Source organism: Photinus pyralis, unplaced genomic scaffold, assembly GCF_008802855.1.
Source record: "Photinus pyralis isolate 1611_PpyrPB1 unplaced genomic scaffold, Ppyr1.3 Ppyr1.4_LG9, whole genome shotgun sequence".
NCBI classification, from domain to species: domain Eukaryota; kingdom Metazoa; phylum Arthropoda; class Insecta; order Coleoptera; family Lampyridae; genus Photinus; species Photinus pyralis.
The window spans coordinates 20,711,741-20,729,022 of record NW_022170878.1 but is presented as its reverse complement, the minus strand read 5'-3'; the positions used below and the strand labels follow the sequence as shown (position 1 = coordinate 20,729,022).

Below are 17,282 nucleotides of genomic sequence, written 5' to 3'. Positions count from 1 at the left end.
TACAAGGGGGCTTCGATAACAAGAATTTGATTGTAAGTGGACTGTAATTATGAATTACTTCCAAGGCCTTGTTTATGCTGGGAATGAAAGAATATAGACACATAAATAAACGTGTTTATTATAAAAAAATACAAAGTAAATGAATTTCTATTGAATATGGTTGACGTAGGCACGACGGCTACTAGAATATGGTAAAGTTACGAAGGGATAATGTAAACAAAGGAACTTACGTGTTGTTTCGAAGTCCATTATCAACGAAGGCGATGTTGCAATGGCGAAGATTGCTCTATTCTACGAAGTTGTCGATTGTGTCGATTTTGTTACAACGAAATCTTCTAATTGATGTTCAGTGCTTTGACGTTCTGCTTGTTAATAACGATGTTGCGAACTGCACGGCGACATCTTGACCCATTGGGGATCGATCGAGATCTATATGCGAACGACGAAGGCTAATCGGCCATTGGTTAACGGCGACTTCTCAACGTAGTTGAGTCGATGGCTTCTAAGCGAAGAATCCGACGAATTCTGCGCGACGAGTACACATATTGCGCTTCTTGCGGCTCATGCGCGCACACGTAACAAATAGGAATATATACAGGCAAGGCAAAACGGTTATGTACAGGGTATTTTCATTAAAGGAAAAACGAAAGGATATTTTATTCTAGTTTGGGGACGCAACAACAGTTAAATGAAAAATCACTAAATCTGTTTTTCGCTCACATCTAGTAATCTGTGGATTTTTGTAAAAAAACAAAAGCATATCTTGAATAAGCACTTAAAACTACAACTCTTTCCTCATTTAACCGAATCTGTATGTCTTACGGTTTCCGAGATCCTAATGCTTAAAATGAAAAAAACTCACCCTGTATATTTAAAGAGATTATGCAAATTCCATACTGGCGTGTGTTTGATACAAACTGTTTACTCTTGGTAAAAAGCAATAACTATCATGAAAATTACAAAAGAATATCTCACAATAGAATACATTTTGTGGGGTATTTAACTCCCAAGTTCTACGTGAACTTCACACTACAATAATAATATAAACTCAAACTGGCAACGTTTAAAATGGCCACCAGAATGTCTACTTCCTCCAAAAGCTAACCGCAACCCGCTAAAATTTGAAACGACGTTCTAACCAACTGAGCTAATGGTCCTACACTCCCAAGTGACTTTTTGAGATGCCCTTGCCGCAGATGTTGTGGAATTTAGTGGGTCAAAAAGCGATTGGCCATGGGGGGATCGAACCCACGACCTTCGCGTTATTAGCACGACGCTCTAACCAACTGAGCTAATGGGCCTACACTCTCAAGGACTTTTTGAGATGCCCTTGCCGCAGATGTTGTGGAATTTAGTGGGTCAAAAAGCGATTAGCCATGGGGGGATCGAACCCACGACCTTCGCGTTATTAGCACGACGCTCTAACCAACTGAGCTAATGGGCCTACACTCTCAAGGACTTTTTGAGATGCCTTGCCGCAGATGTTGGGCGAATTTGGTGGGCCAAAAAGCGATTGGCCCATGGGGGGATCGAACCCACGACCTTCGCGTTATTAGCACGACGCTCTAACCAACTGAGCTAATGGGCCTGTACTTTCAGGGACTTCTTGAGTTGCTCTTGTCGCAGACGTTGGGGAATTTGGTGGGTCAAAAAGCGATTGGCCCATGGGGGGATCGAACCCACGACCTTCGCGTTATTAGCACGACGCTCTAACCAACTGAGCTAATGGGCCTATAATCTCCGTACTTGCTGAAATTTTATCTGCGGCAGCCATAGTGTAATATTATTGTTCTCAAGTATGTAACAGTTAATAAATAAAGTTTGAACTGCAACGTCCAAATCGGCCAATTCTATTATAATGCACTTTTAGTCTGGTATATTGTATTATTATCCGTTCATTGAATATTATAGCATATTACAACATTTCGTAATGGGCTCTTCATTTTGTCCAGATTAAGGAATGATAGCAAACAAAATTTCAGCATCACATCAGGACACAATTGCGTCTTTCGACAATACCAAAAAATAACATTTGGAACCCTCTTTTGTCAATACGAATTGAGCTCGGGAGTCGGGGCTATTAATATTTTTCATTATAAATACCTACAGGAAGCGGATTGGCCATATCTAATCCGATAGCACAAGTTTCTCTCTATTTAAAAATTTAACATTATGCCAATAAAATCTATTAAATCAAATCGCGATACAATTTATTATAGTATGTAATACATAATATATACTTTAATGTAAATATTCATTTATAAAAAAAAATCTGGCCCATGGGGGGATCGAACCCACGACCTTCGCGTTATTAGCACGACGCTCTAACCAACTGAGCTAATGGGCCTGTGCAAACAAGTAATATTCTGTGTTATTTCCTTGCCATTGATTTATTTGTAAATATCAACATGGAATGAGTTACCTATATCGTTGAGTGAAGGTTCAATTCAATGCTTATATTATATATATATAAATGAGTTGCTGTCGAGTCATCTTTGGAACGGTTTCCCATGTAAACAAAAATTCCAAAGGTGACTCGACAGAAATCAGCAACTCAGGGGTGGATGGGGCCGGCGGGATACCGGGAACTTTCCCGGTGGGCCGGTAGGATCCATGAGCGCTTTGCGGCTGGCAGCATCACTCAAATGAAAACACAAAACAGAGATATAGAGCCAGGCTACGTCACCACTAATTGCAAGGAATTATTTTAATTAATATTCGAAGATGACGGTGCATATAACATATTATCAAAGTCCTCTCAATAAGATCTTGTTGAAGGCTACCACATTCCCTTTGTAGGTGCCCACCTCCGACGTCCCGTTCACCCGCAATTCGTATTTTGGTGGATCTTGCTAAAAACCCTCCACAAAACAGTACCTACTCAATTTTAGGGGACTTCTCATAGCTCCAGCTTCTATTGGCGACACGAGAAAGAGAGACCGCGATTCGAGCACTTAAGAAACTTTTAGGTGCTCACAATCGGACCAAAACTGTAGAAGAAGAAGGAAAAATCGCCACGTTAGTACAACACGCTTCGGGATGGCTCCCAGATGTCGCCAACCGCATCATGTAGTAACTTGTTAATTACACGACGTCGGTAGCACTCCTTGTCTTCCTCCAAGCGTTTTTCTACAGACCCGCATTTGCTGCCAGCCAGCTAAACTACCGTTGACACAAATTTGCAAATATGCTCTAAAAATAAAATAACTAATAGTAATAAGGATATTTAAATGAGTAAATTGGAAGAAAATTGAGAATTTGTATGTTAAGACTCTTAAAATCAAGCCATTGAATCGATTAAAGGTAGATTTTCACAAAGTATACAGATTTCTGTATGGATCTTTCCTTTTTAAATGCACATAATTTCCCTGATATTAAAAATGAAGTATTGCCTAATAATCTACTGGAAAAACGTTGGGAAAAAATGCCAGACCTGTCGGGGGCAATCACAATTGCTTCCGAACGATGATGCAGATAAAAAACAAAGTGTAGATGATTTCTCTAAAAATTCCGTTTGTGGTAGTTGGCTAAACTGTTTTAGATGCTCTTATAGTGCGATTACCAGTAGAATTTATATCAAGAAACATTATAGCGAATATTCCAGAAATTCCGAGGCGCCATGAAAGAAGAAGAATCGGCGATAAAGAGCGAAGACAGATGTGACGCAATCTTTCCGGGAAATACGACGTGTTTGTTAGAGAACATTCTAGAATACTCGGGAGCCTCCAGGGAGAACGGCGTTTTCTATATAAGCAAATCAAATTGCGTTTCAATCAGTTCCAATTTCAACGCCGAAATAATGGATAGTTCGCGCTTATAATTACTGTTATAAATTAATCCATTTTAAGACTTATACATTAATTAATTGATTCTTATTCTTTTGCAATTCTGAAATGTATAATTCCGATTAAGGAACAGATTGTGTAAGAATAATCTAAAAGCATTTATGTTGTTTGGTAACCATATCGTAGGCCCCTTCTTTTTACCTGGCAATTTAACAGGAGAGGTGTACCTGGAGTTACAACGAGTACTTGGAAAATCGTCTAGTATTTCAGCAAGATGGTGCGCCACCCCACTATGCTGCAAGAGTTCGTCAATATTTGGACCAAACGTTTCCAGGACAATGAATTGGAAGAAGAGGAGCTATTGAATGGCCTCCTCATTCCCCGGACTTAAATCCGTTGGATTTTTTTTATGAGGCCATTTAAAAACTACAATTTATGGTAGTCAGCCAACTTGCGACAAAGAATAATTCGCGGAATAATTGATGAATGTCGTCAAATTACACCAGAAGTTTTTCAAAATGTACGGGAAAGGTTCGAACAAAACGTGTATTATTGAATGGAAGTCGAAGGCCAGTATTTTCAACATTTACTTGATTCATTTTAGCTTTAAGCACATAAAATAAAATTGATTTAAAACTGAAGGGTTATAATCCACATAAAAATACCTTCAAAATAAGGTATCACTCGATTTTTTCGTAAATGTTTTGACGTCCCCAAAATAGGCTCTGTTTCGTTTTCAAATGGCCACCCTGTACTTTGGAAATTAATGTGTATACTTCTACATCTCCTCAGATTCCGGTATAATTGCAGATTTTTACTTTTTGGTGTACTGAATCGTACTTAGTTGTGCGAACTAGGATGGCTTATATCTCCTTAAGGGGTCATCTACGAGAAACATTTTTATCAGACTTTTTTAATCAGAAAATAATGCGGAATCGCGTAGTGAAGCGCTTTACCTATAGAAAAGGTACACCCTGTAGATAACTGTCTGTAAAAGTATCTACGTATCTCAACATGTACCGGGTGTGTCCTATTTTAGGCGAGACAGCTTTTAAATTGTTTTTAAATATAGAGACTTGCGACCCTGTGCCACTCTTTTTGTGAAGCTCACAACACCACAACAGAATCAATCTTAGCTACGTTTATTCTGAGATACAGGGTGGTACGTAAGTTTGACTTTCTGGGATGTTATCATATAAGTTAGAAAAAAGGTAAAAAGTGTCTATTTTATATATTTATACGTACAATAGAGTAGTGTAGTACAACGAATTTTTGGGCCACCATTTCTGAGATTTGACCCAATGTTGGTATTTTTTAAATGCAACACATCTTAGCGTCAATTGTTTTGCATTTTTTCTCAATTACATTGATGTATTGTGATACCTATTTTCCAACGAAGTTGGGTATACTATTGCAGCCACTTCTCTGAATGCGTAGGCTGCACAATATCAATATTATTTTATTTATCCAGATATATTTTTGTAATTTAGTCGCAGATGCTTCTGTTAAAGGAAAACACCTCACATTGTAAACATTAGATGTGCGCAGGTGCAGTAATGTGCCAACTTCTCTATTTATGAACATATTTATTGCTGACGGTATAGAAACATATGTCACTTCAAAATTTTGAAAAGTATGAAATAATACCTATAATACAGTGTGTTCCGTGATTGAGTTCACTATACGTGTAATTGATCACAAATTTTTGAATTTCGTTTTAATGCTTTGGGATTCAGGCTTGCTTGATCTGAATTTCAAGCACCTTTTAAAATCCAAGATGATCGTGACAACTGACAAAAAAGTAACTTTATGTTGAAATAAAGTGCCATTTCGGTCAAGAAAAGTTGATTAGAATACGAAATTGATGCAAAATTTCGCAACATCGGATCACTTTCATTAAATTAGTATTTGATTTGTCTTCCATAGCAACCACAGAAACAAGTATTCTATGAAAATAAAACAAATGAATTATCATTATCTTGTCATTAGAATTAAAGTGACATCTAAACAATCTGTTATTACATAGTAAATAGTTAAAGAAAGTTTGCAGTACAGTTTGCCGTATTATTGACCGAAATGCGAGCCGAAATGGCACTTTACCTCAACATAAAATCGTTATTTTCTCAATTGTCACGGCCATCTTGGATTTTAAAACGTAAAAATGTTCTTGAAATTCTTTTTAGATCAAGCAGGCCAGGATCTCAAAGCATCAAAACGAAATTCAAAAATTTGTGATCAATTGCACGTACCTACAGTGATCTAAATCCAGGGACACACTGTACAGTACATATTATTAAGCTCGGTCTTTTTGTATTCGGCAGCTCTGCTACAGCTCTGGCGCGTGAGCCAAGTAAAATCTGGACCATTTAAGGCGCAAACTGGGCAATGTCGACTTTCTTATTTATAGATGTTTTGCTTTAGTTTAACCACAGGTGGTTATTCTAGTAAAAACGCCACATCACATATTGTAGAAATCAGATGTGCGTATGTACAGGGTGAGTCAACGATTGCGCGGAGTAACTTAATGCCTCGAAGATAAGATTTTTCGATGGAATGTGCCACTTAACTTTTGAAATTGACGGTTACTTCTAGTTAAAAGGAAAGTGACAGGAAAATGCTACATCTTTGGGTCTTTGGACAAGTTTGATATTCGAAACGAAATGTAAAAAATGGGGGATAACTCAGTCTTCCATTCTCCACCATCTCGAAGACCAAGTCTAATCTACAAACCTTCTCCGGATTGATCCCTACCTATTTTTAGATTTTTAGTTAATTTATTACCGAAAGTTTAAAAGATATGGAAACAGGGAATTAATTGGGATCCATCTCTGGACGAGGTGACCGGTATTGTACTAAAGATATGATATTACAGTCTGCAGACGTGGGGAGTAATTTTAACTGGTATGCGGTATAACTCCAAGAAATGCTTGTGTGCATTGTCACAGCAGTTATAAACAAAAAATTGCTCGAGGACTTTTTGTTTTTGATGATTCTTATTACCTAGACTGTGTATCTGTTGAAATCAGATTCTATTCACTATAATGATGTGCAAGCAAATTAGGTACTTCAAATGTGAGTTCGTAAATCGATACCGAACAAACCACGCTTGTGGTGCATTAGACGTTCGATAGATAATTTTCATCCTTGCTTTGACTACCGATAGTGAATGCTCGCGAAGTCGCGGAATTACGGCAAACACAACAAAACGCGTATAAAATATCGCATCTAACAAAGCTGTCATACACATAACGGGAATTGTCCTGGGGCGTTTAGTTTACTATCCAAACTTAATAATGGCAGTCAAAGCGCGAAGCCATTGCTGATTGCGGCGCCTTCACACCCGGATGCGCGGCATCAGAAGGCTAGAGACGCTCGAGGCTACTAACAGCGGCATCAAAGGATTCGTTATCCTGGCACCATTTCACGGGCCACGGATTCTTTATACAACTGCGGCGCTAAAAAGTCCTCGAGCAATTTATCTCGCGATTGGCTTGTATTTTTTTAATAATTATCCCGACGCTGTTAACGAATTAAGGAAAAGTTTCTGAGTCTTTTATGATCTTTTGCTCGGAAAGGTACCGTTCTTTGTTTTATCACGGCCTGTAGCAGGATTTCCATTCCATTAGTCGTGTCATGCACATTTTCAGTCTCATATTTGGGTCAAAGCATAAGAACATAATTGTCTCAAAACGATTCACCGATTGTCATTTGTCATTTTGATTAAAAAAATCAAAAATTGCACATGCATTTAGCTAGTGTAGGAAGTTCAATGAAAAGTAGGGAACAAAGCGAAAATGATTTCTTTAATTAAACAAGAAAATAGTATATTAAGATACAAGTGTATAATCAAGTCTTTAAAGCACGCGCAACGAGTTTAAGGGCACGACGCAAAGCGGAGTGCCTTTAACGTTGCAAGTGCTTTAAAGACCAATTATACACGTGTATCTTATAGTATTTTTTATTATACCTGCAGTATAATTTAAAAATAGGAATACAATGAAGTCATATTGACGTTATACTCGAATACATGTCTAATTAAGTGGGCTGGGTGTTCGTAATTTCACAATTGCCATGGAAATGTCACTTGACGTTTGCTTATAAAAATTATTGAAATTATGAATTAAACGATTTCCATTGAAAAAGATAATACACCGTCCATTAAATCGGTTGTTGTAAAATCTAAACAAACGTTGGTAGGTGTAAAATCCAACTCCAGTAAAGCCTATAATAAAGAATATGAAAAGTAGTTTCCATGGATGAATAGGAAGTTACTTACGAATACAGTCTTAAATTAATCGATAATGCTGGCATATATGAAGGAAATGTCAAAGGTATTTAAATCTTCTATATTTTGGTGCATTCATTCAAAACTTCAAAGCAATGCTGCGATTAAAAAGTGGAACAGATTTGGAAGCATACCCTAAATTACGCGCGTTTGTGAAAGCTTCAACCAAAGGATAGGTACAAAAGCCAAAGAAATGTTCTGCATTTACAGAAAGCTAAGAAGATTTTTTATTTCATCCAGATGACAGTTTCAAAAGTCATACTTGAAGTATCGTTACTTAGCAACTTTAAAGCACGTGTGTTTTAAAGACCTTTTTTCGCACGGACTTGAGTGTTTGAAACGGAGATTGTAATTCAGGTATAATAAAAAAGATTTTCGCCTCAAAGGCTAGAAACTTGAGCGAATTTTCCATGCACAGATCAGCACTTCCCGAAAGGCTATATGACTAGAAGCATCTATGGTTAAAAACTCAAAGAAATAGCTTGATAAATCAAAAAGTTGGCTTCGCACAGTCTCCGTAAATGAAAGAGTCGACATTGCGCAATCAGTACAGGGTGGGTAAACAATTGCGCGGAGTAACTTAATGCCTTGAAGATAAGATTTTTCGATAGAGTGCTTTTGTATTATGATATGGTTGAATATTCTCCACATTTTAAAAATATTTGGAATTATACAGGGTGCGCCCACAAAGTAGGGCGCCAAAATGGTACATTTTTGAATTCTACGTGTAATTGTACGTCTTTTTTATTATATGGTTAATATCCGAAAAGCTAGTAGTTTTAAAGATAATTCGATTTTTAAGAAAAATTGGGCATTTGCAAGCGTCAGTATATATTGTCAAAATTATTACTTAAATTTTGATTCCACGTTTTATATCTTTTATCCTGGGTTAAGTAAAAGTCAAATAAATACATCTACTATGAAACATTAAAAATATTGCTTACAGGGTGTTCTTTTTGGTACGTCCAAAGTTGCAAAACTTCATATTAAAAATCTCACTTTTTTTAAATGGAACACTGTATATTTTTCTGCCATCATTTAGCTCCTCCAAAAACCTTCATCTTTTGATAATAATGTCCTATACATACCTCTGATAGTTTTTGAAATATCTTGGATTTGCTGGGTTTTATATTCTAATCTTAAATAAGTTATATTATGAGGTGGCCATGCAAAAAAAGGCAATTTTTATCTATCTCGTCCAAAACGAAAATCATATCGATTAATTTATTTTTTAAACAATTTATTTTAGGTCCAAAAACTGGAGAATAAGTAAAAACATTTGACTACAAAGCAAATTTAATTTAACTCCTGTCATCCAGTCAGTGATATTAGTTTCATTTTTTTCATATTCACCTCGTTATTATGTAAATTAGAACTTATTTCAGATTAAAATCTAAAAAGTAGGAAAACCAAGATATTTGTTTATGTTTTTACTATCAAATTTATTCTCCAGTTTTTATAGACTTAAATGAATTATTAGAAAAATGAATTAATAAATATGATTTTAGCGTTGAACGAGGCAGATAAAAATTGCCTTTTTTTGAATGGCCACCTCACTATTATGTAAATTACGTATAACTTATTTAAGATTAGAATATAAAACCCAGGAAAACCAAGATATTTCGAAAACTATCAGATAGGTATAGGACATTATTATCTAAAGTTGAAGGGTTTTGGAGGAGCTAAATGATGACAGAAAAATATACAAGGTGTTCCATTTAAAAAAGTGAGATTTTTTAAGATGAAGTTTTGTAACTTTGGATCTAGAAAAAAAAACACCCTGTAAGCTATTTTTTTAATGATTCATAGTAGATGTATTTATTTGACTTTTACTTAACCCAGGATAAGATATAAAACCTGGATTCAAAATCGATGTAATAATTTTGACAATCTACTGACGTTTGCAAATGCGCAATTTTTCTTAAAAATCGAATTATCTTTAAAACTACTAGCTTTCCGGATATTAACCATATAATAAAAAAGACGTACAATTACACGTATAATTCAAAAATGCATTCAAATACAGGGGGTTCTATTTTAAAAAAATGTATCATTTTGGCACCCTACATTGTGAGTGCACCCTGTATAAATCTAAATATTTTTAAAATGTAGAGAATATTCAACCATAACATAATACAAAAGCACTCTATCAAAAAATCTTATCTTCAAGGCATTAAGTTACTCCGCACAATCGTTGACACACCCTGTACAATGTGATTAATTTTGCGTGTCCAAGCGTATATTTGTTTTATTATTGGAGATATGAAAAAAATGTACCTCCGTGTGCTGAACTTCGCCTCTCATTATACCGTCAATACTCGGGCCACTACTATTTTCGATCTATACCCTTAATCTACAGTCCTCTTTAAAACTAGGCAGTATTCACATGTATGCTGATGATTGTCAAATATATTTTAAAATACTTCCTAAAGAAATTAGTACAGTTGCAGACTCTATTAACAAAGATATAGCCGCGTTTGTAAATACAGCAGAAGACCATTGTCTCAATCTGAATACCGCAAAAACACAGTTGATATTTTTCGGTACAAAGTCAAATCGAAATCTTGCCGAAGAAAAAATATCTATCCAATTTAAAGGTGATCGTTTGAAACCCTCGAATGTAGTAAAAAATCTTGGACTATACATGGACAACCAATTAAACTTCCAAACACATGTAAACTCAAAAATTCACAAATCATATAATAATTTGCGGCGTTTATATTCATATAGGCATGTGCTGCCACAAAACCCAAAAGCGTTACTGTCTAATTCCTTAGTGCTGGCACCTTTAAATTACTGTGATGCCGTTTACGGACCATGCATAACTAAACAAACCTGTTATAAAATTCAACAGGTCCAAAATAGCTGTTTACGTTTTATTTTTGGAATACGTAAATATGAAAGGATATCACACACCCTCAATAAATTAAAATGGCTGAACATGGAAAACCAAAGAAAACTGCATCGACTCGGACTTTATCATAACATATTAATCACGCATAAACCCCCATACTTGTTCGAAAATATTTCTTTTAGAACAGACGTCCATAATATAAATATTAGGAAAAAAAACTTTCTCACCATACCTCTCCATAAGACATCACAGTATAAAGGGTCGTTCTCCTACAATATTGCTAAAGATTATAATATGCTACCGGAACGTTTGAAAGCAATTAGAAACCCTGGAACTTTCAAGGTCATTCTCAAACAATACCTTTACAATTCTCTCTAACTTGAATGCCATTTGATGTCAGTGATTCGATAGTAGATAACACTTACCTACTTAAGTATGTAAATTACAAGCAGTATTAACTGGTTGAGTGGAAGAACAGCTCAAACAAAGTTCGTTAGTATGATCATTTAGAAAAAAGCTATGCTGAACTCCGCCACTTACTACCTTAATTGTTTGATACCTAAACTGTAATTTCTTTCTTCACCAAAACTTGCAATTGAGGTAATAATAAAGAGTATTATTATTATTATGGTCGGTGTTTCTTGTGAGAACTCAGGTCTAGCCTGGTTAACTAATCGCACGGATTAAAATCAAGTAACGATTAGTGTCTGTGTCTGTGTCTGGTGAAGTTATGTAGGGTCCTTAAAAAAAAAAAATCACACACGTACATTGGACATCTAGGGATAATGTAATTACCAACATACCTATTGATGGGCACAATAGCCAACGCTATCAGGAAAGAGGAAAACAAAACAAAACAAAAAAAAATCATTATAATAATTCCTGTAATTTTATTAAATGGAGTTTATTGTGTAAGTGTTTCTTTGGCTTTGCGTTTGGGTTGAATACGAGTGGGTTGTGATAACGTGGTGTGTTTCTGTGAAGAAGGAGTTTTTTGTTTTTTAATTGTATTTATGGTGTTTCTTTGTTCCTGAGGTCGTATTTGTGAGGTTGCTTGGGTTTTTGGTGGAGATATTGCAGTATTTTGTGAGCCTGTGATGCTGTTAAGGTTTTTGCGCTTCGGTTGTATACGAGTGGGTTGTTTCTGAGAAGAAAGAGTATTGTGTTTTTTAACTGTGCTAGGGCGTGTAACTTTATTGGATGGACCTGTCTTTGTAGTGCATGTTGCGTTACTTGTATTTATTGTGTTTCTTTGTTCTTGAGGTTGTATTTGTGTGGTTGCTTGGGTTATTGGTGGAGACATTACAGTATTTTGTGAGCCTGTAGTGCTGTTAAGGTTGTTGCGTTTGGGTTGAGTACGAGTGGGTTGTGATAACGTGGTGTGCTTCTGTGAAGAAGGAGTTTTGTGTTTTTTAACTGTGCTAGGACATGTAATTTTATTGGGTGGACCTGTCTTTGTGGTGCATGTTGTCTTACTTGTATTTATGGTGTTTCTTTGTTCTTGAGGTTGTATTTGTGAGGTTGCTTGGGTTTTTGGTGGAGATATTACAGTATTTTGTGAGCTAGTAGTGCTGTTAAGGTTTTTGCGTTTGGCTTATTATTATTATTATTATTATTATTATTATTATTATATATCACAAATTAATCAAAATTAAGACATTTATTAACGAGCTTCTATCGAGTTTATAATTTTGCGGTGTCTGTCCGTCTGTCCGTCTGTCTGTCCGTCCGTCTGTCCGTCCGTTAGCACGATAACTCATAAACGAATGGACCGATTACGATGAAATGAATGGCAATGTAGCCCAAAAAATAAGGAAGGCCCTTTTGACATCTCCGTGAGTTATAAACCGAATTGCATGAAATTCAATATGCGTATAGCTTTAGCCATATAAAACGCAATTCCAAAAATTGAGCCTAATCGATCAACAGTCACAGTGCGCTTTTCGCATCTCGACCATTTACAAACCGGATTGCAAACTTTCTTATTTATGAAAACAATTAAATGAAATTTTATACATATGTATACACTTTCAATAAAAGCAAACTAACATCAGATTTAAAATTTGGTTTTGCACATGCACATGCTATAGCCATACCCAGGAGCTTCTTTTCTATATTCGTTTAGTTTATTATTATTATTAATACTGCTCTTATTGCTGACTTCAAAATCCATGGCATTTGGCAGAAGTGCACACGGACAGAGGGACAGACAGACGGACAGCAATACAAAATTATAAACAATCTCGAGGATCGTTAATAATGAGAAATACAACTGAAAATGAATTAATTTGTTATCATTAGATAAAGAAAAAAAATCTCCTTTCGATTGGTGTCATTATAAACCTGCTAAGATCTAAATTATCATGGGGAGCAACGATCTGCAAAAAACCTTTTTCCCATGTTAATTTCCTATGTTCGTTTTTGAAATATTTTTATTTTAGGCCCGTGTACATAATAATTTAGAGGTACTTTTAGCAGAGCAGTGCAGCAACTGCGCTCGGAAAATCGGACCTCCTTCCAGCGTGTCTACCGAGACCTTAGCAACATCACGCGATCGGTAGACCATATTTTTTTTGGTTTCTTATGACATCAACTTTTTCCAACAAAAATTTCATCTTTACAGAAATAAGTTCAATCGAATAATTTTGTATGCATCTTGCGTGGGTAGTAGACTTGTGATAGCAACGCTTCCAGCTCGGTAGACTATTACCATACTTCATTTTTAGGTATACTTGATTACTGTACAAATTTTCATTCTTGTAGAAATGAGGCATGTACATATTATTTATTAACATGTTCAGAACATTGTTGCCAATTTAGGCAACACCGCCGACGCGTTAGACTACCGGTTTGTTTACTTGTAGCTTGTAGAAATGAGTGCACAAAAAATGTCGCTGCTTTCAGGACTATTATGATGATCATATTATGCATCCAATTAACGACAGTGGTATATGTTTTTACTGGACAATGTTCCTAATAGCTTTTCGAATTCCAAGCTCAAGAATAAGCTACATATTAAACAATTGCATACAGAGGGTAGGGTAGGTAATGGTAAACTATATCTTACATCTTTGAAATCATTGCGCATTGTGCACTTGCAAAGTATATAAGAACGTATATAATGTGACAATGTTCTCTTTTAAAAGTATTCGCATCATTTCATTGAAGCGGGCACTTCCAAGTCTATTTCCTCAACGAAGGAAAAAATTAATTTGTTCTCCTCATCGTCGGGGAGGCGTATATACTAGCAGAGAGGAAATAACTTTAATTTTCAATACGATTTGTCACAGAAACAGCATTTCGAGATACTCTGCAAAAATCTTAAAAGAAGTAATAGAATTCGGTGATGCGTTAGAGATAGGACAAGAAATCGGAAAAGGACATTCGCTCCGGGAGTCCGGGAAGGAAAGACTCTTTCCTGTTCCGGGATCCCAATCAGACAACTTTCTGAAAATTAACAATATAACCACTTATGTAAATATCTGAAACAAAAGTCGATTAAATTTGTGACTCGCGCGCGCTTTTAAATTACTTACGATTTAGAGAGCCATGCAATCTAATGGAAGCTTTTCCTTTTGAGTTATTAAATGTAAGTGTCAATCATTCTATTAAGATAATTCTAATGCAACGATATGCGCGATATTCTCCCCCTAGCTCGCATAGAATTTTTTGTTCATTCCCCCGTGATTGACTGTTAGAATACGCTTTCGGATAAAAGCCGAAATAAAAGAGAATGTGCACTCCACCATCAACGGAAAAAACACGATTTTTCTCTACTAAATGGTTTTCTAACACGTGATTCAAAATACGATTGTTATTCACGGCACAAACGCGAAAAATTCTGATTGCTACATCCAGATCAAAGCCGCCAACCCCTTACGAGTAGTTTCAATGTGATTTATACACATTTTGATCTGATTTGTAAATTTTTCGTTTTTAACTTATAAGCAAGTTCTCCATCGGTATGGGTAGAGGGAAGCGGGGTGGCGTCCACCCTGCGGAAAGGATTCTCTTGTCGGTTTCCACGCCGTTGCCCGCCAAACAGGGTTGAAGTGAGCCGTGGAAACAAAAGCTAGTGAAGCGAATACGAGAGCATCAATGATGGATACTGAAACCAGATACACTCCGAGAAGAATGTTATCGCTAAAAAATTTTCCTTTTTCCAGGTTACGCCACGAACACGCTGACCGGCATGACAAAGGCGACGTTAGACCCTCACGGACATCTACGACAACCCGGTAAGTTATACGCTTACCGCTAATTTACGAAACTCCCGGACGAAAAATAAAATCAATAGTCCCAATACATGTGTCAAAAGACGAACAAATACAAACAGAAAGTTGATTACAGTGGCCCTGTGTGCAGTAATGCCAACACAAGGGAGTAATGTTTGGGGTAATGTGACAATCATTGAATCAGGGGCACAATCAGGTAATTATTGAATCGGAGCTTCAATAGGAAAGTTATTGGACTCGGGGGATTTTCACCCTCTTCCCTAAGGCTACCGTACGATACACCATCGCCACCAGCCCCGCAATTATTTTATAATTTTCGCTTTAAAGGTTGTACCACGTATATTAAGGGCGGCAAATGCTTACGAGATATTAATTTGCAGGCACAATCCTTTGTTGTATGCTAAACTGTTCAGTTTCATTACTGTACAGGGTGTGCAATGGCTAACTAAATTGATTATATAGGAAACTAGCAGCGAAACATTTTTCGTTTTATTCCATCTTCTACAGAAAAATTCATTTTGGAAACATAAGTTTTTACCAAATTTTATTGTAATAGTATTATTAGCCCAGTCAATAAAACTTTTTTGTCGCAACTAATTAGTGGAAAGCTGGATTTTTTATATGTGATACAACCTTATGAGACATGTATTTCCCCAAAAGTCCCCGCCTCTCCCCTTTGAGCTTTCCTCCCCAGCCCCCCTCAAAGGTAGAAAAAACAGAGTTTTCATATATTGATTGTAGAATGCTTATTATTTATACCAGAGTGATAATTTTTTTAAAAATTGTTCCTAAGTAGATGCTCTACAGTATTTGTTTTAAAAACATTTTTCTTAAACCTTTGGTTTTTCAGATATACCACTAAAAAGTGAAAAAAAATGAAATTTTTAGTAAAACACTTTTGTTTTTGCTCTGCAACTTTGTAATTGTAAGATTAAGTAAAAATGTAATGTATAACACATGTAGCACACCTTTTAAGCTTTAAAAATATATAGTACATCAGTCTTATGATTGTACTGGCGTACAACAGAGCATCGTTTAAGAGAGCGCGTGCGTGCCGCTCGAACGCTTCCGCCGCACGTTATCATTTCAAAAATCCACTTAAGCTCCTACATTATATTACATCTTAAAGCCACCATCTCACTTGGATTGTTTTTTTTTATTTATTTGTCTGATTGGCATCACGGACCACCCACCCACCACACTCAAATGAACATTTATACAGTTTTATTTACAGAGAGATTATAGTTACATATTCTTCTATTTACTTACAATATTTACAAATATTTGATTGCTCACCAAGGACACCTTTACCATTTACAAGGTAGCTAAGTCGTCTGCACCTTCATCGAGGTTTGGAGAGTTAAGATACGACAGTCCGTTGCAATTCTCGCACATTGCAGAACCGTTAACTCCGGATTTTCTGCATTTGCAGTAATCTCCGCATGGTTTTTTGCAAGAGCATGAGATTAGATACAGTAAGTCATTAGGGGCAAATGGCTCTGTGTTAGGAACAGGCTTTAAAGCCTTTTTTGTCATTCCATTTTCTCTCACAGTAGCGCACTTCCAACCCCAATCCGTTGGATTAAGTTTATTTTCTATCCAAAATTGAATTTTAAGATAAAACTCTCAACAAATGTTGATGAGCTGCACTCGAGGTTGGAGGCAGTTTTACTAGGTCGAAATTGGATCTGACTGAGCTGACAAAGCAAAAAGGATATCACTCTGTTATAAATACTAAGCATTCTACAGTCAATATATGAAAACTCTGTTTTTTCTACTTTTGAGCGAGCTGGGGGGGAAAGCTCAAAGGGGAGAGGCGGGGACTTTTGGGAAAATACTTGTCTCTTAAGGTAGTATCACATATAAAAATCCAGCTTTCCACTAATTAGTTGCGACAAATGGTAATTTTAGGCCTTTATTTACTGAGCTATATATTATGTATCAAGTTTTATAAACGCATTATATATTATACTTTTTCTACGAGAATTTAGAATTTGGGAACTGTGTATGAGAGGTAGCTAGGGGCAGTTAAAAGGTTTTTGAATAAAATGCGGTGAACTCATTTTTTCCAAGCCTCCGCGACTAAAAATTGACTGTCATGGCGTGCTAGATTTAAATCTAAA

At 36.2% G+C, this 17,282-nt stretch overlaps 4 non-coding genes across 4 annotated transcripts; all 4 read right to left on the bottom strand.

The window, feature by feature from the left end:
• Positions 1 to 1,228: 1,228 nt before the first annotated feature.
• Trnai-aau lies at positions 1,229 to 1,301 on the bottom strand. Its single transcript has one exon. It is a non-coding gene; the product is annotated as a tRNA-Ile (tRNA).
• Positions 1,302 to 1,514: 213 nt separating this feature from the next.
• Positions 1,515 to 1,588, bottom strand: Trnai-aau. Its single transcript has one exon. It is a non-coding gene; the product is annotated as a tRNA-Ile (tRNA).
• A 70-nt stretch (positions 1,589 to 1,658) lies between these two features.
• Positions 1,659 to 1,732, bottom strand: Trnai-aau. The gene has a single exon. It is a non-coding gene; the product is annotated as a tRNA-Ile (tRNA).
• A 541-nt stretch (positions 1,733 to 2,273) lies between these two features.
• Trnai-aau lies at positions 2,274 to 2,347 on the bottom strand. The gene has a single exon. It is a non-coding gene; the product is annotated as a tRNA-Ile (tRNA).
• Positions 2,348 to 17,282: the final 14,935 nt, after the last annotated feature.